This window comes from Equus caballus, chromosome 31, assembly GCF_041296265.1.
Source record: "Equus caballus isolate H_3958 breed thoroughbred chromosome 31, TB-T2T, whole genome shotgun sequence".
Lineage (NCBI taxonomy): Eukaryota > Metazoa > Chordata > Mammalia > Perissodactyla > Equidae > Equus > Equus caballus.
The window spans coordinates 6,734,357-6,762,240 of record NC_091714.1 but is presented as its reverse complement, the minus strand read 5'-3'; the positions used below and the strand labels follow the sequence as shown (position 1 = coordinate 6,762,240).

Sequence of the window (27,884 nt, the reverse complement as noted above, 5' to 3'; positions counted from 1 at the left end):
AGTAAAGGCAGTTGAAGCTGCCAAATGTTCCAAAGGTGGGAACAGTTGGTGTGAAGCCTATCTTGAAAGATAGCCATGAAAGACTGTCACTCACATATCCGAGTATTACGGCAGAAGCTTCCTACTTGGAGAGTAGCTGTTTACAACCTAGGGTTATGCAATTTAAGAGGAAAAAAAAAATCCCTCCAATTTAAGTAAAGAGGAAGGCATTTTTAGAATATATTATTCAGAACACTCTGACGAATGAAAGGCTCTCATAAATTACATTCGAAAACAGTGAAAATGGACATCTTTCCATTGAGAGATTGCAAAGCACTGAATCCTGTTGTTTGGTGGCACTGACTTCTAAACATTTTAAAAAAATTAATGTCTTTAAATGAAGCGTGCATTCTCTAGTTCCCCGAAGGCTCCAGCACTTTCCATGATTTTACCTCTAAGACCATACACTTTAAAATACCTGCCTGGCACTTGTGGACATTTGTGCTAATGACCCTTGGTCTACATTTACACTAGTTTTATCACAACAACGACAAAATTGTTGAGGGTTAGTACATGTTTCCACATACTATTCTACAATTTTCCTAGATTATACTTCAAATTAGATTATTTAAATTATATGTTAAATTATACTATTTAAATTACAATTTAAATATAGGAAATTATATTTCCTATAACTTTCCTAAATCATACTTTGAAAAAACCTTCATTGAAGAACTATACATTTTTCTCACCTACCATATGATTCTCCCAGCCCATTCCCCATGCCCACGGAGAGAAATTAAAGACGATTTTATCAGAGTGGCCCTGGCTCTGAAGGATCCTGTCCTTAGCTAAGAGATAGTAAGGATGGTTAATTACCCGATCAAGCCTGCTCTTTCTGTGCCAAGAAGAAAATAATATTTCTGGCTGCAGTTGAAAGCAATATCCCTAAATTATTTGCTTCATTCTCCTTTCCACAGTTATATGTCGTAAAAGTATCAGAGTAAGTGTAGTTTGTTTGTAAGCGTTTTGCCAAATTCAATTAAACCTGCTGCTGGGCAGTGAGATTTTCTTGTGTGTAGTTTGTGAGCAGTACATCAATCAATTTTTCCAAAATTTTGTTTTCCAGACTTTTCCTTTAGGTAGATACAAAGTTTACTTACTATGTTCTCAAATGCAGTTAGCTGTTTCTTTCTGGTCTTATTCATAATAATTTGCCTACTTGCTCAGACCTGGTTGAGGATAATACTTTACATTTCTACAAAGCATCTCAGTCACACCAGAAACATCCAAAACGGCAATTTGAGTAAAGATGTACCATCCTTAGGTTCTGTACACAGAAGACTTACAAAGCTTTAAAATACACTTAAACGAATCAACTTAATAATCAACAAAATAAATTATTTTCACAAAAAATCGGAGGCTGTTTGAACATATATGGTCCAGTTTTAGGAGCTGAACGCAAAGCAATCCTCCAAGTTAAACAGCTGTTTTAAACATGCAGCTCTTCCGCTCCACTAACTTAACAGCTGGAAGAAATTACAGTCCAGAGAGACATGCGCATAATTTGAATTAAACAGATGCAGGCTGTGGAGAAAATCAAACATCTCAGGGTAATAGATGCAAACAATATTACCAAAACTCCAAGGAATTTTTTATTTGTTTTTTTTTTTTTATAATGATGGCAAATGTTGCCGTTCTTCTGAAACAAACTACCTATACTAAGAAAAACTAGTGATTCTTTTCTTTTTTTTCCCTTTCAAAAGTCCAAAAGAAAACAGGCCAACTTCTAAATCAAAGCCACAACATAGTCATCTCTGTACTTTTCCATTTTATAACACTCTTTTGATATAATATATCGATTCGGTGCCAGCGTTGGCTGCCTCTCCTTCTATCAGATCCCACGCATTCTCTGATGGATTCACATTGTGCAGAATATGTCAAACCAATCACTGTGTCACATGCTGTGGGAGAATATGATGAAGGAGGAGTAAGAAATGACAGAAAGGTGAAGAGAAATACTTGTTCAGAAAAGAAGTAACTTAAATGTCGTTTTCCAATTCAAAATGTGTTTGACCCATTTTAATGTGTGCGAGCCTGCATTTAAGGTACAAAGTGCTAAACACTTAGAGCCAGATGGTGCCCTTTGGAATAAAAGCACTCTCAAATGGAATGTCCCAGGGAGCCTGAGTGTGCCCTGATGGTGACAGCATTTCCACCAGATTATGCCCTTTACTTTTACGGCTTTCCGTTTCGAGCTCTGTTTGTGCAAGTGTTTACACATCTTCCATCTAGAAATCAAGAGTTAGCATTCACACACTAGGTTGCCCAAACCCTGGGTATGAAAGTGATAATCCTATTTTTCATACATCATCACCTTCAGAGTAGACTTCTCAGTGCTCTGTGAACTCTTGATTATTGACATGAAACAAAATAAATATAAACATCAACAGGCATTCATAAAAGAGTCTGAGAGGTCCTCAAACAGTTAAACACATGTTACCACATGTTACCATATGACCCAGCAATTCTATTCCTAGGTATACTCCCAAGAGAAGCAAAACTATATGTCCATATAAAAACTGGTACACAAATATTCATAGCAGCATTATTCATAATAGCTAAAACAAATAAAAAATAAAAATAAAAATAATAGGTAAAATTGACTGAGCACTTAGAATATATTAGAAACAGCATTTTACATGTGTTTGCTCAGACTTTACACAAATACAATGAGGATACATATGTAAACAAATGTACAATAATAACACATTTATTATTCTCATTTCACAGGTGAGGAAACTGAGGCACAGAAAGGTTGAGCAAGTTCCTCAGCTGCACAGCCAGCAAGTTGCAGTCAGGAGGTTGAACCAGGCAGTCAGGCTCCAGAGCCTAGCTCTAACCCTAGAACCTCACATCACAAGGATACTTCCCCCAACATCAAAGCGTATGATGGGTCATCTTTGGAGGAAAGGTTATAGGTGGCGCTAATTTTCATTTTTATGCTTTTTGCTATTTTCAAACTCCTTATATACATAACTATGACCTATATGAGAGAAAGAGAGAAATGACCATTTTAAAAAGCTGCTGAACCAAGGGAATATTTTGCACAACAAGAAATAACTCCTAATTACCCTCCTAATTTTGGAAACTTTTAGGAAATTACAGAATAAAGCACTATAGTTAAAATACCACAGTGTGACATCAAAATTTTAGGCAAAAATTTAAATCAAATTGAATTATTTATCTTTTATTAGTTAAAAAGTTTGACCAAAACTTTAACTTTTTCATGCTGAGAAACTGCCATCTTAGAACGGCTGCAAGTTGGAAAATTTAGATCTACGGGTTTCACACTGAGCATGCACCTGTCACCTGCAGAGTCACCTGGAGAGCCTGTTAAGCATGCAGGTACCTTCCTGTAACGACCAGAGATTTGGGTAGATTTGGGGGGCCTCCCTCCCCTGCAGGTCTCAAAAGACTGCATTTCTAACAACCTTCCCCACCTTCATTCCAGAAGATTTTGATAAAGGGAGCCTATGGAAAATATTTTGAGAAATAATATCGTATCTCTATTATTTTTTAAAGGAAACATCCAAAATATTACACTAAAATTTAGAAAAGTTTAAAGAGAATAAAACTCTGTATGTTTGAGTCATGAAAAGCATAAGCAACATTATCGCCCACTAAAAGATAAGCAGAGGAAAATGAGAATATTTTAATAGTTTTAACTTAGTGCTTTTCTAGTGCCAGAAAAATCAGCAATGGCAGAAATTCTGGTGTTAATCCAGTTTTAATCTTCCACCTGTGTACTCTTCACTCTTGTTACTAAATTTTAAAAAACCAGAACTGCAAACGTAAGCCAAACAATATGATGGAGTTCAAGTTAAAACTGAGGTCAAATCCATTCCTCCAGTTCTGATGGTGAGGGGCAGCCCTCCCATGCCCCTTGCAGCAAAGATATGTTTGCAAGTAAAAGCCCCACCAACGGCATTCTCACAACCTAAACTGATGTCCAGAGAGAGTGTGCTTAATATTCAGATTATTTTTAACAACTTCAGGTCATTTCTAATAACTTTGAGAGGAAGGATACTCACTTCAAAAATTTATTATATACCATGTGTGACTAAGGACATACTATGAATTAGGAAGGAAGAAGCGTTTGAGTGCTTACCTTGTGCCCAGTGCTGTGCTGTGTGCTTTGCAAACTTTGTTTTATTTAACCCTCACAACATCATCAAAGTCAGACACTATTATCCCTGTCTTCTCAAGCAACGAAACTAAGCTGTAGGGACATTACTAATTTGCTTGTCACCCCATGATAAGTAGATGATGGAGCTAAGACTCAGTGCCAAAAATGTCTGTCATCTTTTTCCTACTTCGCCAGATCATCCTACCCTTGACGGAAAGGGGTGGTCTTGAATGTATATAACCAGCAACAGACCCAGATATGTGCCATTATCTAGGAAATAATAAGATATGGCAACGCTGATCAAGTAAACTACATTATGATCCCAGGTCAGACATAAGAAAATTATGAAACGCCTTTGATTTACCAAATACAAAGGATTCCCAAAGACACTGATGAATACACTTTACATCCAAAAGTTCTTGACCTTCATTAGAGAGTATCTAGTATGCTGATAAAAAGTAAACCTGGACCTAAAATTTCATTATCTTCTCCAGCATATTCCCTAAAGAGAAACAACTAAAATCAAATTGGTACCTGGCAAGCATTGAAACATAAAAGATTTTGATGATTAATTTTAGAGCAGAACTTTGCATATTTTTACCTGATTAATCTTTAATCTCAACAACACTCATCCAGAAAACAAGTTCAATCAAAAGTTAGCAAAATCGGGAGGGCAAAAGGGGTGATTAGGGTCACAGGTGAGGGGATGCACTATAATTAGTGTTCGGGTGGGAACATGATGTAATGTATACAGAATTCGAAATATGATGTACATCCGAAAAAAATAAAAATTAAAAAAAAATTTTAAAAATCATATAATCCAAAAAAGTTACTGTAATTAAGTTATTCTAAAATTTAATTTTGTAAGCTGATCATGTATATGTTTTCTTGTTTTTTTTAGGAAGATTGGCCCTGAGCTAATATCTGTTGCCAATCTTCCTCTGTTTTATGGGGGATGCTGCCACAGTATGGCTTGACGAGTGGTGCTGTGTCCGCACCTGGGATCTGAACCTGTGAACACTGGGCCGCTGCAATGTAGTACGCAAACTCAACCACTATGCCACCAGGCCAGCTCCCAAAACTGATCATGTTTTATTCTTTACTCTGGATGCTAGGAGTCTCAAATCCAAATATGCATACTTACGTGAATAGTTGTGCAAGGCCTTACCAACAAAATGTTTTTTTTGCCTACTAAATCTATCAACTTAGTGTTGACCTTCAGTTCCTCTTCTGTTCTTATTTTTTTATTGTGTCATACACACAAATGCAGACAAATAACACTGCTTCCCAGGGGCTGGCCTGGTGGAGCAGCAAAGTGCACACATTCTGCTTCGGCAGCCCATGGTCCGCTGGTTCGGATTCCAGGAGCAGACATAACACTGCTTGGCAAGCCATGCTGTGGTAGGTGTCCCACATATAAAGTAGAGGAAGGTGGGCACGGATGTTAGCTCAGGGCCAGACTTCCTCAGCAAAAAAAAAGAGGAGGATTGGCAGCAGATGTTAGCTCAGGGCTAATCTTCCTAAAAAAACAAACAAACAGAAAAAAACACTGCTTCCCAGATATGTATATATCATCTTTTTAAAAATTAATTTTATTGAGGTACCACTTATGTGAATTAAAAAGATTTCACTTAAGTGTAGAGTTTTACGAATTTTTACAAATACATAAAACTTTGTAGCCACCAGGACAATTAAGAGACAGACAACTTCCATCATCTTCAAATGTTTCCTATGTTCCTTTCCAGTCAATTCTCTATCCCCCAACAATTCTGTGTTTGGGTAAATGCTGTCGAGCTATCCTTCTCTAGATGATGTTTATCTCGTGAAGAGTTTCATAGAAGTGGAATCATACCATATGTGCTCTTACATGTTTGGCTTCTTTAAATCAGCACAATGTTTTTTATATTTATCCATTTTGCTACATGAATCAGTAGTCTATTCTCTTTCATTGCTGCATAGTATTCCACTGCATAGATATATGGATAGATCATATTTTGTTTATACATTCACCTATTGGTGGACATTTCAATTATTTTCTGGTTTTGGCTATTATGAATAAAACTTCTATTAATATGCATGCAAAAAAAAAGTTAGCAAAATCTTACAGATGCTCAATGAGACAACAAATAACCAAAGAATCATTTTCAGGGAACACACACATATTATACTTGACGATTTAAACAATATCATAAATAATTACACCTTATTCACATTTGAAAAAATACATTAAAGACATTTAAACTCATAGTTCTGTTTTTTCGTTTGTTTGTTTTTGTGTGTGTGTGTTTTGGTGAGGAACATTGGCCCTGAGCTAACATCTGTGCCAGATTTCCTCTATTTTGTATGTGGGATGCTGCCATAGCATGGCTTGATGAGCGGTGTGCAGGTCCGCACCTGGGATCAAAAGCAGTGAACTCCAGGCTGCCAAAGCGGAGTGTGCAAACTTAACCACTATGTCACTGGGGTAGCCCCCATAGTCCTGTTTTCCTCATGAGTTTTATTTATACAGTTGTTAATTCTCAGTAACAGGGTGGAGGGGGCAATCTTCATTTACTAGATGTATTAATGAGCCCCAATTTGAGATAGCGATATTTTTAAGTATTCAAATTTAGTTTTGATATAGATTAAATACAGATTACGTATATTTTGATTTCACATTTTGATCAAACTGTAGCCACATTTTAAAATGAATCCTTAAAAGGAATTACTATGTCATCAGAATGCTATAAAGTGAAAAAGTGCTTTGCAAACAAGCACTTGAAAAATGAAGAATTACTCTTATTTAATTATAATGATCAAACAAAACTCCAGATAACAACAGGCACGATCCCATTAGTGTTTCTGGAAAGAAAGATGACATTATAGCATCCACACAGCCTTTTAGAGGAAGAATTATGAGATAATACCATGGGTTTCTTCTTTTCTTTTTCACTTTGGGGAGGAGTTAGCTAATAAAATGGGAATAACAAATTGCTTCCTTTAGGACCTCTATCTCATGGCATGGCTAAGGGATCTCGTCTAATCTTGGTTTCATGAGATAGTGTCACCATTTTCAAGCCAACACTTTATTTGTATATGGTTATGTTTGTACACGAGATGACAACTATTGCTAAATAGTTCTTATTGGTATTTGAAAGTTGACAGTGGTTTCCATGTGACTTTCAACTTTCCCTTTGATATATTAATTTTGTTCTTCCTTATTTTAGCTCCATAAAATTTTATCTATTATGCATCCTTACTTCAGTTTTTTGGTTTATTTTTATTTAATTTATTTATCTTTGTATGTGTGGTCAAAAATGACACAAATATGGCGCCTTCTACATTAACGCATCTATTCCGATCGTTGTATATTAACTATAGGATGTCTAGTTACTCATTAACAAATGTCTATTAAATAAATACTCCATGTACTTGCTGGATACTGTAAATAAACAAGAGAAGAATGATACAATTTAGTCACAGAGACAGCCCATTGCAAACAAAGAGGACAGAGTAAGTAAGGCAAAGGTATAGAAGAACGCATGGGTATCAACACACAATGCTGGCCTCTAAGTATGCAGTAATACGAAATAAAAGGCAATAACTTCAGAGCTATAAAGTTAGAAGATATTCTAATAAATAAGGAAGCAATATCTAATTTTGTCAGGAAGGCTTATTCTTCAGGTTTGGGTGAAATCCTTCACTAAAACTGACTAACAAATATGGCTGCCTTAGCCCTCACACTTGGAGCTGTGCAGCAAATTCCAACGTGTGTCACTCAGAATTTTCCAGTCTCGTCCAACAGAAATTCTTAGTCTACATAACTGAGGCAGTTACTTAAGGAGACATTATGTGTGTGTATGTTTTCCTTGTTGACTTACAGGGTTCTGGAGTCTGTTTTCATATGTCGTGAGTTAGGTGGTGTTGGCACACATGTGCATGGAGAAGGTAGGGTTACTTACGTAAGATTTCTTTAATCAAATCCTCCAGCTTGAATCTTTGCTCCAAATGGCATTTCCGTCAGCTAAATACGCCTGTCCCTACTATACAACAGAAAAATTACTGTCAAGCAAGCAGTACATCATTGATGTAAATGCAGAGGCTACAGCATGAAATATCATAATTTGGTACTTTTTATGCTGGTGTACATGAACAGATAGCCTTATTTGGTTCTTTTATGTGGAGATCATCAGGAGGCAGGAAATGTCAGGAATACAATGGGTTCACATGCTTATCACAATTCTAGAGGTACTTTTGTTGCTGAGGAAGGTTGGCCCTGAGCTAACATCTGTGCCAATCTTCCTCTATTTTGTATGTGGGTCACTGCCACAGCATGGCAGCAGATGAGTGGTGTAGGTCCATGTCCAGGAACTGAACCTGGGCCGCCAAAGCAGAGTGTGCTGAAGTTAACCACTAGGCCAGGGGGCCAGCCCCTTGAGGTAATTTTTAAAAATATAAACTTCAGGGTCAGATGCAGACTCCTCTGAGTAAAAGATGTCCCAATATAGGACATTATGAGTCATAAGAAGGATTGAGGATCATTACAGAAAATACATAACAAGTGAAGTGAAAACGATTATTCTTGTAGTCTTTCCCTGATTCTTTGCCCTTTATTATTTCCAGTGTACATCTTAATACTACAAAGAAATCTGAAATTGAATAGATAGTCATTCCCTTATATACATCAGAGTAACTGAATATGCCATTGCCCAGCCATCCTGGAGTTACACTCCGGCATACTCCAAATGACCTGATTCTACCTGCACTTTCTCAACCAAGCCCTTACAGATATTTGGCTCTACAGCTGTCAGTCACTAGAGCTAAGTGTTGACATAATCGGTAAACAGGGCAGACTGCACGAGTGATTAACTCTGGCCACCTGAAAATGACTGAGCAAAGATAGAACCCTACTAGAAAGAGAGGGATTATGCTAGAAAATTCACCAATTCTGAAGAACAGTAATAGTTCCTTCCTCCTTTCTTCCTTTCCATTCTTTCTTTCTTTTGCAAGATATCCAGACAAGGTTCAGGTGCTATATAACTCAAGGACCTACTTTAACTTCATTTTGTGAGATTTTTGTCATGAATTTGCATTATCACACACAATGACAGGTAGTATGGGGTCTTATGTTGATATCTAATTTACTATGAGTAGGAGGCAAATGCCTCGTATCTGTAGTCAAACTATCTGCAGTTATAATCCAGTAGTTTCCTCGATTCTCAGATAATCTAGAGATGAAATGCTAATTCTAGGGACTGGTTGTTATTAGAAATGTAGGAAGGGTTTGAGACGTTAAATTAATTCAGCAATTGCTACACGGTACCTTATAGAAGACACCAATAATTGTACCAACTAATAGCTATTCATTTGTTCAATAAATATTTATCGAGTTCCCACCCACTAGGTACAAATTATGATTCTGGGAGTTTGGACGAATTTGAGATACTAAATAGTCGTGTGATTTTGTTATTTTAAGTATAAAATGTAGACTTCCATTTCTGGCAAGATTTTAAACTAGATGAACAAAAAGCCCTTATGCTGTAAAACAACAAGGAGTTCTAGATTACGTATAATAAATATGTTTGTAAATGAATAGCTCATCTATCAAAGAAAGCCAAAAAAATCCATAAAATGGCAGAGAATAAAAATCAGCTAAAAAGCAAAGTGTGACCACTACACAGCTTGTAGAATAATCAAATCCAAAACACCAACAACACCAAATGCTGAGAGTGTGCAGAGCAACAAGAACTCTCATTCTTTGCTGGTGAGCATGCAAAATGGTACAACCACGTTAGAAGACAGTCCGGTGGTTTTTTTTTATAAAACTGAATATACTCTTACCAGACGACCCAGCAGTCACATTCCTTGGTATTTACCCAAATGAACTGAAAAGTTATGTCCACACAAAAACCTGTACACGAATCTTTATAGCAGCTTTATTTCTAATTGCGAAAACTTGGAAGTACCAGGATGTCCTTCAGTAGGTGGATGGATAAATAAACTGTCGTACATCCAGACAATGGAATAATTATTAAGTGCCGAAAAGCAATGAGCTATCGAGCCATGAAAAGACATAAAGGAAACAATGCATATCACTAAGTAAAAGAAATCAGTCTGAAAAGGCTACATACCATATGATTCCAACTATATAACATTCTGGGAAAGGCAAAGCTATGGACACAGTAAGATCAGTGATGGCCAGGGGTTGGGGGCAGGAAAAGGTAAATAGGTAAATACAGAGGATTTTTAAAGCAGTGAAACTACTCTGTACGATACCATAATGATGGACATATGTCATGATACATTTGTCAAAACCCGTAGAATATACAGCACCAACAGTGAACCCTAATGTAAACTATAGACTTTGGGTGAGTATGATGTGTCAATGTAGGTTCATCTGTTACAACAACGTACCTGGTGTAGGATGTTGGTAGTGGAAGAGGTTGTATATGTGTTTGTGGTGGAGGAAACACGGGGTATGTGAGAACTCTGTACTCTCTGCTCAGTTTTGCTGTGAATGCAAAACTGCTTTTTTTAAAAATAAAATTTATTAATTAAAAAAAATGTGCAAGTGGGGAGATTTCTGCTTTCAAAGTGCTTGATTAACAGTCACACAGAAGATGCATGTGTTAGGTCCATGCAAGATGGAGAATTAGGACTCAAATCTCCATATAGAACAGAGCCCTAGAAAAGTGATGCTATCTGCTAACAGGTGGGCTGGGGGAAAAAAATCTACCCACCAGGGCATGAAGATGCAAAGGAAGCTTACTGATCTTATGTTAGGTTCTGGGTGGCAAAAGAAACAAATCTCCGGAAGGTTTATAACTGCAATTCTGCTCTTTCTTAGACAGCGGAGTGACGTTTATACTGCTGGCATGGTCCATTTCCCACAAGGCTCAGAAATAAACATAAAAGGTATTTCTAAACTGCTGAATAAACTTTGGGTGTTTGGCAGAGAGACAAATTTAAAACTATGGGGAAGAGAGACACTGCCAACAACCACTGTTTAGGAGTCCCACAGATAAAGCCAGTCTGAAAAAGAGCTCAGAATCTAATGCAATCAAGCCCATGAAAATACAACCTTCCATGGGAGAGAATCAACACATCTAATAACCATCATGATTACATACCCAAGAACTTTAGACATAGAATTGTGTATAGATAACATTAAATAAGCATTTTTCAAATAATCAAAGACAATGGAAAAATTCAGAAATGAAAAACAAGAACAAGACTCTATCAAAAAAGGCTGCCAGAGTGAAAAAAAGAATCAAATAGAAATTCCTTAAATGAAATATCTATTCTTTGAAATTAAAAAAAAATAACTCAATGAACAAATTAAGATTCTATATATGACAAAGGAGAAAAGATACAATTAAATTACCTTCATTGCAGCACAAAGAGATAAAGAGACGGAACACAGGCAGGAGAAGGTAAGAGGCACAGAAGATAGAATAAAATGTCAAACATACAACTAACTAATTTTCCAGAATTAGAAGAGGAAGAGAATGGAAGAGATCTACTGGTGGATAATTTTTACAGAACTGATGAAAGATAAACGTTCTGATACAGGAATCACAGTGAATAATAAAATAAAGCCAAAGCTAGACACATGGCTCTGATAGTTACCACCATCAGAAATGAAGAAAATATTTTTAAAGCAATGAGAGAAACAGACTACCTACAAAACAACTACAATTAGACTGAGAGCATTCTTAATAACAGCAAAAATATAAGCTGTATTCTATGTTTTCAAAGTACTGCAAATAAATAATTTTAACCTAGAACTATTATTCATAGAATTTGTAAAATCAGACAAAAATATTCCTGAAGAACAACAAGAGGTTGGTGTGAAATACCCTGCCAGATATTAAGAATTATAAAGTTATGGTAATTAACAGAGTATGGGTGCAGAAACAAATGGAAAAGAGTAAAAGGTGCAGAAACAGATGCAGGCATATGTGGAAACCTGATATACGTCAAAGACGACATTATATGACATGAATATTCAATAAATGGGAATGGTTATTCAATATTCAATAAATGGCAACAGGTTATTCCTGTGGAAAATAAAAGTAGGTGTTTCTCATACACCATACAGAGAGATTAATTCCAGTTATTAGAGACCTATATTTGAAAATGAAAGCTTTAAAACTAATAGAAAAAATTTTTTAAAGATTCATGGCCACAACATAGAAAGATCCCTTAAATTAGGCACAGAAAGTACAAATCATAAAAAAAAAAATAGATTAGGTTTTCTACATTAGAATGGAAAATGTTATACATCCAATAACAGCATCAAAGTTAAAAGGCAAACCATAGGCTGGCAGATTATTTGTAATTTATATAACCCAAAAGGCTTTGGTATTCACTATGCTTCAAAATAAATCACATTTAAAAAAACAAAAAATCAGGGGCCACCCCGTGGCCTAGTGGGTGGATTTGGTGCACTCGGCTTAGATAGCCCGCCTTCAGCATGGACCTACACCACTGGTATCGGTGGCCATGCTGTGGCAGTGACCCACATACAAAATAGAGGAAGACTGGCACAGATGTTAGCTTGGGGCAAATCTTCCTTCAGCAAAACAAAACAAAAAGCACAACAGACCCATTAGAAAAGTTGGCAGAAGTACACTTAATGCTCAGAAGAGAAAACACAAATGGCCAGTAAATGTAAAAAGATGCTCAACCAACTGTTAATGGAGAAATGCAAGTTAGAAGTGCTGAAACAAGTGAGGAGGTTGCCTTGTGGAGGATGGATGTGATTTAGAATGCTATAGAGGGCGAGGGGTAGAAATTGTAAGTAGAATACAAGTCATGAATGCACAAAAAATTTAATGTGATATATAAACAGTTGTCAGTCCTTTGTGTTTAGTTATTTTTATTTTTCTAGTATCTATACAAACACTACTTATATATAAAACCCACCCATTCAAAGAACTGGTTTTATACTTAAAGTTCTCCCATCAAACTCTTCTGTCAAAAACAAAACTAATACAAAAAAACTAAAAATAATCCAATACTTTTGAATAGGAGCTAGTCCATTGTAACATTCTTCTACCTAAGGCAGGAATTAAAAATACCAAGTGAAACAGCAAACTCTAAAAGACTATCTACAAAATTACTGTATTTTTCAAATTCATAATACAAAATCTACAGTTATGTTTTTCTAGTCAAACCAAGCCTTAAAAGTAACTAGTGAATTTATTGCTATTTTCAAAAAGTAATATCCCTTGATGTTTGTCTTCTATATGCTCAAATTACTTTTTTAACTGTCAATGACACATTTTTAATACTTTGAAATGAATCATAGGAAGAATTTCCCCTTTATCATAACTGAGTCTTTTAATAGCCCATATAACTTCTTACAAGAAAATGGAACAAATGATTTTAAAAATTGTTCATTATCAGTGAATAAAATTGAATAACCAATACATAATTTTGTATATTCTTTTAAAACAATGGAATGGAGTTGAAGGTAAAAGATAGAGTTATATAATGTATAACTGTTATATATAAATGTTATATATAACATTATATAATATATGCAATAATATGAAGATTGACATATAAAAAATCAATCTTTTCCTTTCAAAGCACTCAAAACAAACACAAAAACAAAAAGATACTAATTTAATCTGCAAAGCAAGAACCACACCACTAGCTTTAAATGGACTACAAAATGATAGATTATGTAAATTTAGTATTTCCATTCTGTTTATAAATTACCAAGGCAACAAAGGAAATCATTTAAGTAGGTCGTAGAACGTATCTGCTCTTCAGAGCGCCTCCTGACCCTCTCATCCTCTATTTTACATGCAAGTGACTCATAAACTCTTAGGAGCGACCTCAAATTATGGTGTGCCCCTCGTTTAAACAGATTTGGAACAGTAAGTACTCTTGTAAACTTGCTCCCAGAATCAAACGGTGTGTTCAGATATATTCAGCACATTAAAGAAAAAGGTAACCTCCCTTGGAATAGGATCTTCTCTTTTCCTGAGATAACAATTTATCATAAGACTTAAATCAGAGGAGCTCCCACAAACGAGACACACAATGCCACGCTGAGGGCAGCCTGAGTGTGGAAGAGGAAATTTAGCATGGGAAATCTGTTCCCTTTGGGGATGTTTTAAAACAAAATTAATTTCAAGACGAATCTATTGCACATCAGAAATAAAAGGGTTTTCTTTTCTTTTGTGAATTATTCATCAAATTAAATCAATAATAGTTAAAATTTGCTTCTGTCTCAGTCCATGGTAGGTATGATTTCATTTAATACTCAAAACAACCCTATAAAAATATAGGTGCTGTTACTACCTCCATTTCATAGATGAGAAAAATAAAGACTGGAGGATTTAAATGACTTGCCCATCCCAGAAAGTCTGACTTTAGGTTGATTCATATCCACTTTACCACAACTGGGTAGTGGAAAATTGAGTAGAACTCTAACTAAATGATTTCACCTAGTATATGACGTTTTTGAAGTTTTAACTTCTCTGTTACATACAGCAATAAGCATATGTGTGAAATGACATCATACAACTCCTCTGTAATGAAGAAAGATATAAAAGGTATTTAGGCTTCCACAAGAACAGCTTGCATCTCAATGCTGCTCAAAACGAGAGGAATTGACTGAGGGGCAAAATAGGTAAACTGAGGAAGCCAGTGTTATCTACTTTTGCAGGTTCTGAAGTTCTAAGTGCCCAAGTTTTAAATGACACTAGAAATATCTCAGTTAAGTTTTTGTTTTTATTTTCTCTCCTTTCAGAACAAGGTTTTGATGAATTATGCATAAATGGAATGCAAACACACAGATCTAAATCCCTTTGAAATACTTAAAAATATAAAAATGAACAGAATATATCCTTGGCAAACCTGTCCTGAGGTTTCAAAAGCCCATACATTTTAAATGAAGTTTGTGCTGTACTAAAACATAAACATCAGTGGGTTCTTACATTGCTCACTGCTGTCTCTAATGTCAGAATGTTTTATTAATTTAAAAAGCAGAGCTCTGTGCCATAATTAGCCTACGTATTAATTCATATAGGAGTGACATCTCTAAGTGCAGACTGACCAGACTCAGCAATACGAGAGGAAATATCCAGTGGCAAAATAAAATCCAATGACACAATAAAATCTTCAAAGAAATGTAGTTTATACAAATGCACCCACAAAATTTATAATTTCTACCCAAGAATTGTATTCCTCAAATGAATGTGTGTTTGTCTGTGTGAAGATAGACATGCACCAAAGGCTAAAACAAAATTTTTTTTTTAAAATCCACAAGTCATTGAGACTGGAGCACTCTACTGACACTAAGTTTTTAAATCATGAGTTTGCACCACAAATCAGGAATACTTGAGGTTTTGCTTCCATTCAAATGAGTCTGTGTGTCCTCTGATTTAGCTCATGGCCAGAGACACCTCTCTTAGCATACCCTTCAGAGCTTTAGAAAAGTTAGTATGGCAATATTCACTTACCCAATATTATATCCTTTAGTTAAACTTCAGCTCCTAAATGCTTTATGGGAATTGTAGTCTTATTGATATTAAACCTAATAGTTGAAGAAAAAAAGTCAACACGACATATTAGGACAGGAAAAGTAAAACTTTCTCTGTCCCATTTAATTTTGTTTTCTCTGTTTTATGGACATGGCTGAAGTTATAACTAAAATAAATTATTTTTATTACACATTTAACTTTATCTCCCATTTCCTTCATACCCAAAGAAAATAAAAGATAGCAGAGTAAATATTTATTGATGTTAATCTATTAATTCATTAAAGGTGTGACTCAAGCTCACCTACAAATAGAAAACGGAGAACATATCATATTTATCAATCATAAGTGATTTTGGTATATAAGCTCTAGAGATCCTTTTCATATAACATTGTTCATTGCTCCCTGACAATAATCTTAGGCTTGTCACAATTACTTGGTAAGAGGGAAGAAGAAAAAATGTAGAAATTGGGTGAACAATCATTTGGTTTAGAAGTTCCAGGGCAAATGGTACAGACACAAATTCCTGTTTCTTAAATTCTTCTCTTAAAGGGTGATAACTATATTAAATAAAAATCTTAAGCAAAATCAGGTGAATTGGGTGATGGAATTCAAGTCCAATAACAGTGACCAGAGAACAGAATATTTGAAGTGGACTTCAGTGAATAGCAAAAAAAATTCACAGTGTGTAATCTCTTCTCTTTCATTTGCCAGATTTTCTTATGAGACAGGCTTTTGCCTCAAATATTCTAATAAAATGCATCCTATGTTAAGATTTGGGGGGCTGGTTTGTTCCAGAGTTCACTCCCTCACACTCTGCCTGCCTTGGAATATGAGTGCAATAATGGCATCGAAACGTCTGGAAGACATGAGCCTATTAAATAAATCCACATACTATCTAACTTCAGTCTCTTATAAACTAAAATAATCTCAACTTTTTTTCCTTTCAGTCTGCATTTATACATGGAAATCCTCAAAGATGTTTCATAAGGCCACAGGGGCACACAAATGTCAAGACTTTCAACAGAAGAATAGCATTTCTGAGGGCTCTGAATTATGCAAAGAGATAAGTAATTCAGAGACTCTTTCAGACTGACACACATAAACAGCCAGACACAAACAGATTACATAAGGGTCTGCCTGAAGTGAGCACTTGCTCCATACAGATTGTCATCCTTTGACTCTAGTCTCTGATCCTTTGCAGTACTTGCTAGCTGATATAATAAAGTACCAGTTCTTTGGAGGGACACCAGAGGGTACCTCCATTTTCCGAAATGAATGAAGCCAGCAGTAAGTTCCATTAGCAAGTCAATCCTTTGGAGAATATGCTGTTGTTCTTGAAGTGATTGAGGGTCTCATTTATCTAACTACGCTCTTACATACAAATAAATCATTGTATGGCTGTTCTCTGAGTATAAGGTGTGTAACCTAGCTTCCTTTTGTCTTGCAGAGAAAAAAACGAATTTTAAATAAAACATATTGGCCATTTATACTGTGATTTGCAGAATTCTTTTATATAGCATCAAAAAATCATGGTGGGGATGTATTCAATGTTCCAAATTTAATCTAGCCTGTTTCTGTCTTGTATTCAAGAGAATATAAGAGAGAAAGTTTTAAATAAATCTAGTTTACAAATTAAACCATTTCATCCCTAAATTCCTTCTATTACATAAATGTATAGTATCAACAAAAGGGGAGCAACTTTTTTAAGTGAATGCTTTCTCTAACGATTGTAAGCACAACCGTTACACGAGGTACTCATTTATTTCCTAAAACTATAGTGTATGACTCTCAAATCAATTTGGAAAACATGTATGACTAGAGTATACTATTGTCAAGAACTGCTTATTTTTGTTTACTTGAAATATTTGCTAAAGACTTTGAAAAGAAATACTATTCATGTCTATTTGCACGTATGAAGTGCTGAAGATTCTGTTTAAGAATTCAAGAAAGATGCTTTAATATTTCTATAAATTTTATTGGCCTTAAACTCTTAGTGTGAATTAGTCTTTAAATGTGTCTGAGAATAGGTTAAACTATTTTTCTAATTTCTCACGTTGAAAATCACTCATTAATAAATACTGTTCCTTTAAATAGATGCAAATAATGAGTATAGGAAGAGCTAGTTTCTATTTCTCCATGAAAGAGTGTAGAACTTCTAGTTTGTTTTTTCTTTTTTAAGTAAACTTTATCTCGAGATACTTGTAGAGTCAGATGTAGTTGTAAGCAAAAGTACAGAAAGATCCCAGGTAGCTTTCCCAGTTTCCCCCAATGGTAACAAAACTATAGTACAATATCATGATTGTCCTATGAGCATTGATGGAGTCAAGATACGGATGATCCATCACCACAGGGGTCCCTCCTCTTGCCGTTTTACTGCCATACACTCTTTGCTCCCGCTCCCACCCCCTCCTTAATCTCTGGTAACCACTCATCTCTCCTCCATTTCTATTATCTTGTCATTTCAAGAATGTTATATAAATGAAGTCATTCAGTATATGACCTTTTGGGATTAGCTTTTTTCCATTCAGTATAATTCCCTTGAGATCTATCCAAAATGTTATGTGTATCAATAGTTTGTTCCTTTTTATTGTTAAGTAGTATTTCATGGTATGGAGGTACCACAGCTGTTTAATCATTTACCTGTGGAAGCAGGTCAAGGTTGTTTCCAGTTTTTGGTCAATGTGGATGAAGCTGCTATAAACAATTACATATAGGTTTTTGTGTGACCACAAATCTTCATTCCTCGGGGATAAATAATCAAGAGTGTGACTACTGTGTCATATGGTAAATGTGTGTTTAGTTTTTCTATGAAACTTTCATACTCTTCTCCAGAGTGGCTGTACCATTTTAGATTGCCACTAGCAATATATGAGTGACTCAATTTCTCCACATCCTCACCAGCATTTGGTGTTGTGACTATTTTATATTTTAGTCATTTAGCTATTTTAGTGGTTGAGAGGTATTACTTTATACATTTGTAACTTGTCCCACTCTGCTGGAGTTGTCATTTTACAAGTTCAAGTGAAGTATAGGGACCTTACTCCATTTATGTCCCTTTACCTCTCTGTTCATAATATATTTGCCTTAAATATTTCCTCTACACACGTTTAGAACTACATTAGACATTGTTATAACTTTTGCTACAACCCACATCATAATTTGGAAATATCAAGAGGAGAAGGAAGGTCTGTTATATTTAACTATACTTTTGCTTACTGTGTTCTTTCTTCTTTTCTAACACTCCAAAGTTCCATCTTTTATCAGTTCCCTTCTTATTTAAGAATTTCCTTGATCCATTCTTTTAGGGTAGTTTTGCTGGTGACAATTTCTCTCTAAAATATATTGATTTCTTCTTCATTCCTGAAGGATATTTTCACTGGGCATAGGTTTCTGGGTTGACAGTTCTTTTCTTTCAGCACTTGAAAAATATTGTGCCACTTCCTTTTGGCCTTCATAGTTTCTGATGAGAAACCCACTGTTATTCAACTTGTTTTTCCGTTATGGGTAAGATATAGTGTTTCTCTGTCTGGTTTCAAGACGTTTTCTTTGTCCTTAGTTTTCAGAAGTATAGTTACGATGTGCAAATTTCTTTGGATTTATCCTATTTTAGATTCTCTCAGCTTCATGAATCTGTAGATTTATGTCTCTTGCAAAATTTAGAAAGTTTTCAGCCAATATTTTCTTTGAACACTTTTTTAGCCCTGCCTTCTTGATCTTCTTCCAGGACTCTGATGACACAAATTTTAAATGTTCTTTGATAGACCTACAGGTTTCTGAGGCTCCTTTTCTTTCTTTCTTTCTTTCTTAGTCTATTTTCTCTCTGTTCAGATTGTGCAATTTGTGTTGCTCTGTCTTCCAGTTCAGTGACTTTTTCCTCTGTCCTCTCCATTCTTCTGCCAAGCCCCTCTAGTGAGCTTGTTATTTGTTACTTTTTCAGTTCTATATAGTTTCCATTTGATTCTTCTTTGTATCTTCTATTTCTTTTTTCATTTATCTTAAACATGTTTGTAATTATTCACTGAAGTATGTTGTCATGGCTGTTTAAATAGTTTTCAGATATTCTAACGTCTCTGTTACCTCAGTATTTGCATCTATTGATTGCCTTTTCATTCAATTTGAGATCTTCCTGGATCTTGGGGGCTTCCTCCAAAACTTGGGTATTTTCTCATTATATTATGGGACTTTGGATCTTATTGAAAGCATGTGGCTTTTTCTGACACTGCACCAGCAGGGAAAAGGGGGAACTGCTTCATTACTGCCCGTAGAAATGTTAGTCTAGGTTCTCCACTCCGAATCTGTTGATATGTGACATAAAAGGGGGTCTTCTCATTATTGCTGGGTGGGGGTGAAGTTCTGGCTCCTCACACAGTTTCCATTGGCACTATGGTAGAAATGGCCTTGTTACTTCTTGACAATGGTGCAAGTCCCAACTCTGCACTAGAGCTCATTGGTTACCACCCAAGCAGTTGTGTGTGGCACCTCCTTACAGCCTCGCAAGGGAGGAAATCCAGCTCCCCACTTGGCTTTTATTACTGTTGGTGGGGGTGAGGGTGGGGCCACAATTTCTCTGTGGTGTTTGGCTGGAGGAGTATGGTATTGTCTAAAAGTTTTCTGTGTTGCTGGGCTACTCTGTTGTCCTTTGAATAGAGAGCAGGCTTTGGTTGGGGATTTTTTTTTTTTTTTTTGTCCACACATGTTGGCATTTCCAGCTTACCAATTTCATCACCTTCAAGTCTAGAATATATCTGGTAAGAAGAAAACCCAAGGAACTCATGTCTGTATTGTTCCTTGAGTCCTCAAGTCCCTAGTTGGTCTGCATTCTTCTCATCACCTTTCAGAATCTTTGTATGTTCGTATTACATGTAACATCCAGAGTTTTTAGTGTACTTAACAGGAGAAATAGGTAGAAGTCTGTCTACTCCATCTTCCCAGAAGTGAAACCTGAGCCAGATCACCCATTTTCTCATGTCCATATTTTTTCCATTTTTTCCTTTAATTCCTTAAAGCTCTTACAATCTTGCCAATAACAAAATTGAACATACTAATGTATAAAGAAAATAATTACACCCTAACAATGCTTTTCAAACTGGCCTGTGGACATGACCTCTAAGAACTGAGAATTCTGATATTGTTTAAAATGTGGTGATATTGGTTAGACCATAATTTTTAAAATTATCTTTTACCAGTTAAAAAGACAAAACCATTTTTTTTAATTATGAAAATTTTCATAAAAAGATTATGGTCTTAAGCTATTATTTCCCAAAGTGTCTGTGGGGAGGCACCAAAAAATAGTTTCTTTCTAAAAGAAGTTGAGATGCTTAAATGTGAGAAATGCTGCCCAATGCCTAGGATGACCATTTGTCACTGTCTGCCCAGAACACTGACAGCATACACCTTTGTCCTAGAATAATAGTAATTTTTATTATTATCTTTTTTGTGAGGAAGATCCGTCCTGAGCTAACATCAGCTGCCAATCTTCCTCTGTTATTATGTGAGTCACCACCACAGCACGGTCACTGACAGATGAGTGGTGTAGGTCCCCGCCTGGGAACCAAACCCACACTGCCAAAGCAGAGCACACTGAACTTAACCACTAGGCCACTAGGGCTGGCCCTGGAATAATTATTAATAGAGTCCTCTTTTGTTCTCAAATGTGTCTCATTTTGTATAATGAGCTATAATGGCCACAATATCTATGAACATTATGAAAGGAAAGAAAATGAAAACAAGAGGGAAAACCCTAGCAAGCTTATACACCACCCTTGCCATTCCACCTTCTTCTCAGAACATCAAGGTGTTTATTTAGCATTTGTTAGCAGAAATATTAAGAAACTCATATGAATGATTCGTTTTCTTTTTCTCAGGAGCAACTTCTCATTACACATTTTGGGCTTATACTGTAAAGTATACACCTATAAAGATGAAGGGTGGGGCCAGCCTGGTGGCACAGCAGTCAAGTGTGCACGTTCTGCTCTGGCAGCCTGGGGTTCACTGGTTTGGATCCCGGGTGTGGACATAGCACTACTTGACAAGCCATGCTGTGGTAGGCATCCCACATATAAAGTGGAGGAAGATGGGCACGGATGCGAGCTCAGGGCCAGCCTTCCTCAGAAAAAGAGGAAGATTGGCAGCAGATGTTAGCTCAGGGTTGGTCTTCCTCAAAAAAAAAAAAAGATGAAGGGTAACTAAATAGTTGTAAAGATGTGTTCTAAGATTGTATAAAAATATCAAAGAACACTAATATCTGCCATTTGCACTCCTTAATAAGTTATACCCATCAATCTTGCAAGTAAATGTGTAACTGCCTAGTCTTTAAAATGAAGCTCTTATATGAAAACAATTTGCCAGCTTATCAACATCTCAATCACTAAACTGTGATCTAATGAAAGTTTCAGATATATCAAAAATTTGCTTTTTTAATGTCCACAAGTATACCTGAACTCATAATTCCAGTAAAATATAGAATAACTTGACAGAACAAAAGGAAAAGATTATAACATTATAAGTGTTAATATACCTATTACCACATAAAGAATCATTATTAATTATTAAAAGTATATAAGCAGAGTTATAGGGGCCTGCTGTAAGCTTTTCCCTGTCACTTGAATTTTTATAACTAGCATATATTAATTCTATAATCAGAAAAATATAGCCTAAGTATATTAAAAGAGAAACGATAAGGTTGGGGAAAATTTAAAAGAAATTAAGAAAATACCAACTTTCAAGAATTTAGTTAAATAATATTTTCTTATGTTAGAGGTAGCTTGAGGAGCATATAGAGTATTCACAACATCCTTATACAGTTTTTAAAGTTTCAACATTTAGCAGGTCAGTCAGAGATATGATAAAAACAACGTATAATGTTTCTGAAAGTAACAGGTAAATTTTCTTACAGATTATGAAAACCTGAATTCCTTAGCAATTGGACATGGTTTATACTGTCAGTGAAACCTGGTTTTCACAACTCACAAATTTTGAAATATGTATAATGTACATCATTAAAACTATAGCTGATTAAATAATCTGGCTTTCCAAGGTCATTTATTTTTCTTTAATATTTACAATCTAAGCTATTAAAGTGTAAATGTCTCTGGCCTTCCAAACTCAGATCTTGTCATATCATAAAGCTTAGAAGAATGGGGGTAATAAACTGATGCCCTTTAAGACTTCTGCAAGAGTGACCTATTTTATGAAATTATAGTCTCCAAAAGTGCATATACATTTTAAACATCATAAAATCAAATATTTGTTTAAAGGAATTTATGAACATCCATCTGGATGAATCCTTATATAAAGCAAAAGTTTCTATGTAAAATGAAGCCATTCTTTAATTCCTATTTTGTAAGTAAAATTCATTATTTCAAAGAGAATAAAAACAGAGTGTCTTGGGGCCAGCCCAGTGGCACAGTGGTTGAGTTTGTGTGTTCTGCTTTGGTGACTTGGGGTTTGCTGGTTTGGATCCCAGGTGCGGACCTATGCACTACTTGTCAAGCCACACTATGGCAGGCATCTCACATATAAAATAGAGGAAGATGAGCACAGATGTCAGCTTAGGGCCAATCTTCCTCAGCAAAAAGAGGAGGATTGGCAGCAGATGCTAGCTTGGGGCTAATCTTCCTCAAAAAAAAAAAAAAGAGAGAGAGAGAGAGTGTCTTCACTATAACATTAATTAAATATAACAAAATTTCTCATGTCCTGGCTGTGATGGTTAATTTTACGTGTCAACATGACCGGGCCATGGGGTGCCCAGACATTTGGTGAGACATTAGTCTAGGTGAGACTGTGAGGGTGTTTTGGGGTAAGAATATAATTTTAATCAGTAGACTGAAGAAATCAGATGGCTCTCCCCAGTATGGGCGTGCCCCAACCAATCAATTGAAGGCTTGAACTAAAAGGCTGACCCTCCAGTGAGTAAGAGAGGATTTGTCGTGCCCCACGGCCTTCTAGCCTAGACACTGGTTTACTTCCTGCCTTTGGACTTGAACTGAAAAGTCAGCTCTTCCTACATCTTGAGGCTGCCGGCCTTCAGACTGGAACTACATCATAACCACAACTGGCTTTCAGAGTAGAGCTACACTTGCAGACTGCAGATCTTGAGACTGCATATACATGTCCTATTGGCTCTGTTTCTCTGGATAACTCTAACTAGCATACTGGCTAATAAACCTATACTGATATTAATGATACTAATAATAACACAGCTCATGTAAAGACAATGAATTCTGCTCAAACAAAATGTTACATAAATTCTGAAGTCCCTGTTATTTTGCCTATCTAATCGCAAAGTTCACCAGTTTTGGTACATACAACTACATTAAAACCTTATTTTCCTTGTATAATTCCGAATAACGCATTTAAAATTATAATTACGTAGAGGTGATTTCAGAGACTTTTGAAATGGAACATGTTAGATTTGGGGGCTGGAGAAGGAGTGACTCATCATTCGCATGGGGCCTGCATACTCTGTTTCAAGAGCTGACAAGAACTCTTCGCAAAGAAAAAATATCAATCCATTGTGAATAATACATCAAAGATAAATATTTTATATTGCATACTTGTAGGAATAAAGAAAATAATAAAAACATGCACAGAAACATTGTTTATGAACCAGGAAAAATTGTATAACTCCTTCCAATTTGCTTCTAACAAACAGTGTGCGGTAGATATCTGCTTTATGAAAATATATTTTAAAAGCAATAACGCCATGATGAATCCTTGCTGAACACAATAGCTATAGGTTTCTATTTTTACTACACTTGTTTAGAGGAATTGCAAGGTCTTTTTAAGCTTGCTAAATTCAAATTCTATTATTTTTTTTTCTTAGGAAGATTAGCCCTGAGCTAACATCTGCTGCCAATCCTCCTCTTTTTGCTGACGAAGACTGGCCCTGAGCTAACATCTGTGCCCATCTTCCTCTACTTTATATGTGGGACACCTGCCACAGCATGGCTTGACAAGCGGTGCATAGATCTACATTCAGGATCCGAACTGGCAAACCCCGGGCTGCTGAAGCGGAACGTGCAAACCTTACTGCTGTGTCACTGGGCTGGCCCCAAATTCTACTATTTTTAACATAAGTAAAATCCATACATGTAAGGGTCAAAAATGTACTTATAAACTCCACAGAGTTATTTTTAGTTAAAATGTATAAATATTATATACACATACAAATATATACATATATATACACATATATTTGCCCCAGTAAAATACACATCTACTATCATTGTCTTAACTCTTTCAATTTTTGCAGAGATATTCATCACGATTTATGATGGAAAAGAGTCCTGCATTATTTAAGGTTATTTCAGACTCTGAAGTAACTGCCTATTAATGATGATGACAATGATGATGATGATAATGCTAATAAATGCTAACATTTATACAGTGTTTACTGTATGTTACACTGTGCTCTATGAGCTTTACATAAATTAACTAATTTAGTCCTCACAAAATTCTAATGAGATAGGTATGATTATTATTCCCATTTTACTAAAGAGCAAACTAAAACATAAGGGACCACATCCTCTAAGCATGCAACATAAATTTTTAAAAATTGTTTTGCCTTGCTTTGTAATATTAAAAACTAGACACTCCCAAATACTTACAAGCTATATTATAATATGAACATTCTATAGAGTATCATGCATACACTTAAAATGAAGATTATACAACATGGAAAATGCTTATGACTTAATGTTAAGTGAAAGAAAATCACTTTTTATACAACTGAAATTGCATTTTCACACTGATTACAACTGTGTAAGTCAGCCACGCACACGGTCAAGGGCTAGGAAATGTAACACACCGCAGGACTCCTGCTCCTCCTTCTGTCTCTCCTTCCCCTGTTTGATAAGCTGAGCCCTGCTCAGTATGCACACCTCTGAACTGAACCCCTGCAGCTTGGCTTTCACCAACCACTGTCCAGGACTGGAGGCCCGAAGGCCCCTAAGTGACCACTACTGTCCGAAGTCCAAGGCTCTTTTCTTCCTCACCTTCCTCCATCTTGTCACAGCACACACGCATCTTTACCAGTAATTTCCTTTTCCAAATATTCTCAAAAGCGTCAGTTGGGTAGATAACACCTCCTTTACTGGCTCCTCTCCTTGCTCCCTAAGTGAAGGAGTTGCTCACGCCTGTTTTCTGCCCCTTGGTAATTACATCTATTCCAGTAACAGCAATATTTACCTCTATGTAGGTCATCTTTAAACATAAAGCAAGCCCCTAAGCTCCACCTCTAAGTTCTCCACTACCTTCGAGACGTCTGCATACAGATCTCCTGCTGGCATCAGCTCTCATCATGAATAAAATTCCCCGTCTTTCCCACAATCAAACTGATGTCCAGACTCCCATTTCTCTCCACACATGAAACCTCAATGCTGACTCTGTCAAGGCTCTGTAAAATACAGCTCTAAACTCCCTTCTTGTCCAGTCTTCAACATCTCCTCCAGGTTCTAGAAGAATAGAAACCTATGCTTTTTCCCATGCATGCTCCCTGCTCCTTGTCCATCTATGGAAGCCTACACAATCTTCAATTCATCCATGAAGACTTTCTTGGAGACTTCCAAATCAGACATGTTTTCTCTGCCTTTAAAACTTCATAATACTTGCAGTTCAGTTGTCATATGGCAGTTCTGATATATTTTATAGCTATTAAGTTGAACCACATGAACCTGCTGAATAGTTTTAACGTACGCTATATGGTTCACTCCAATATTTCTGTTGATTTTAGAGCCCACAGACAAATAGCAGTCTCCAAAAAGCTGGGGATGAGTTTTGCCTTTCTTTGGAATCCCCTGGGAAGCCAAGAACATTGGAAGCATTTAGAAAGTGTTTCTCAAAACAATCTAAATCAATAAGTATCTTTTTGTTTTTTTAGAGGAAGATTAGCCCGGGGCTAACTACTGCCAGTCCTCCTCTTTTTTTGCTGAGGAAGCCTGGCCCTGAGCTAACATCCGTGCCCATCTTTTTCTACTTTATATATGGGATGCCTGAGACAGCATGGTGTGCCAAGCAGTGCCATGTCCGCACCCGGGATCTGAACTGGCTATCCCCGGGCCGCCGAGAAGCGAAACGTGCACACTTAACCACTGCGCCACCGGGCCGGCCCCTCAATAAATATCATACATATATCATAAAAATACAAATATCATACAAATATCATAAAAAACATACATACATGTTTGTAAAATCAGTTGTCTGTAGCAGTTAATCTAACCCATCTGCTTGAATGGTAGAAGTGAGTAGACTTAGAAGCTGCAACTTCAAAACTTCTGGAAACATAAAATATTGTGGTTCATGGAGCTGTTTTAAAATCATTTATTTGTGAAGGAAACCTTCTTGGATTCAGAGGTTGGCAGGTACAGTAAAAAGCTTTTTACTTGACTGAAACAAACAAAAAAGATCAACACGCGTTTTTAGCACAGGCACTTCCCTTACAAAAACAAATTGCCTAAAAGCAAAGCAGAGAAGTTTGAGCACAGTGAGCAAGTGCCTCCCGCCATTGCCATCGGCAGGTGATGCGCTGGAGAAGGAGGAGAGCCATCCGCATCGCTATCACTTCTTTTGTATACTCAAATTCCAAAAGCATTTCACGGAGCACTAATTATCATCACCAAGAAGAGACAGTGACAGGATGTCAATACAAGATGGACTCCATGTAGCGGGATACAGCAGCCCCGCTGTGCACAGCGGCGGCCCCCACACAGCTGTAAACATAAGTGCAATTAAATCTGTGCTGGTTAAGAAAGGGGAACAATGTGTCTGTGGGGTCCATCGGCATCACCTGAACCATCCACAGAAAGCATTCGGGCTTTCATGCTTTCACAAAGAATAACTTCAATTCACACTGAATTGTGTTGGCTGGCTTTCCAACAAATTATGAGACTTCATTTCTAGGTGCTGCTTCTCTTGCCTAACCAGTTCTCCCTTTATTCCCACAGAAATCACTTCTGTGAATGAAAGACCCAGATGAAAAGCATATGGGGCTTTAATGGTATTCGGAGAAAGCATTAGGGCCAGGAGAAAAGACACGCCTAGCTCCTTCTTTAACATTTCACTGGCCTATTCTAGGGAAAATCTGACTGAAGCTTGGAGAAACTAAACACAAAGGTGGACTTTATCTTCAGTCTTCCTTCGTCACCAGCTTTGGAACCGTGCGACTCTGATCAGGGCAGGGAACTCCCAACGCTTGTCATGAATGGGGCCCTGAGGCCTGCACCTCCTCTAGCAAACCA

General features: G+C 36.4%; 1 protein-coding gene and 1 long non-coding RNA gene across 9 annotated transcripts in view; one reads left to right on the top strand and one right to left on the bottom strand.

Moving 5' to 3' along the window:
* LOC138921683 (uncharacterized) overlaps positions 1 to 25,982 on the top strand; it is a 30,528-nt gene extending 4,546 nt beyond the window's left edge. Inside the window, exon 2 of the long non-coding RNA XR_011434467.1 lies at positions 24,473 to 25,982. This is a non-coding gene — a long non-coding RNA (uncharacterized lncRNA). The remainder of the gene's footprint in view (positions 1 to 24,472) is intronic.
* The window catches only part of PRKN (parkin RBR E3 ubiquitin protein ligase), a 1,205,440-nt gene that overhangs the window by 937,052 nt on the left and 240,504 nt on the right, over positions 1 to 27,884 (bottom strand). For 3 of the 8 annotated variants that reach the window (XM_070256478.1, XM_070256481.1, XM_070256479.1), the window contains exon 3: positions 26,828 to 27,033. The exons of the other annotated variants lie outside the window; for them this stretch is intronic. The gene's annotated coding sequence lies outside the window, so the exon portion shown is untranslated. The remainder of the gene's footprint in view (positions 1 to 26,827; positions 27,034 to 27,884) is intronic. 8 annotated transcript variants of the gene reach the window in all.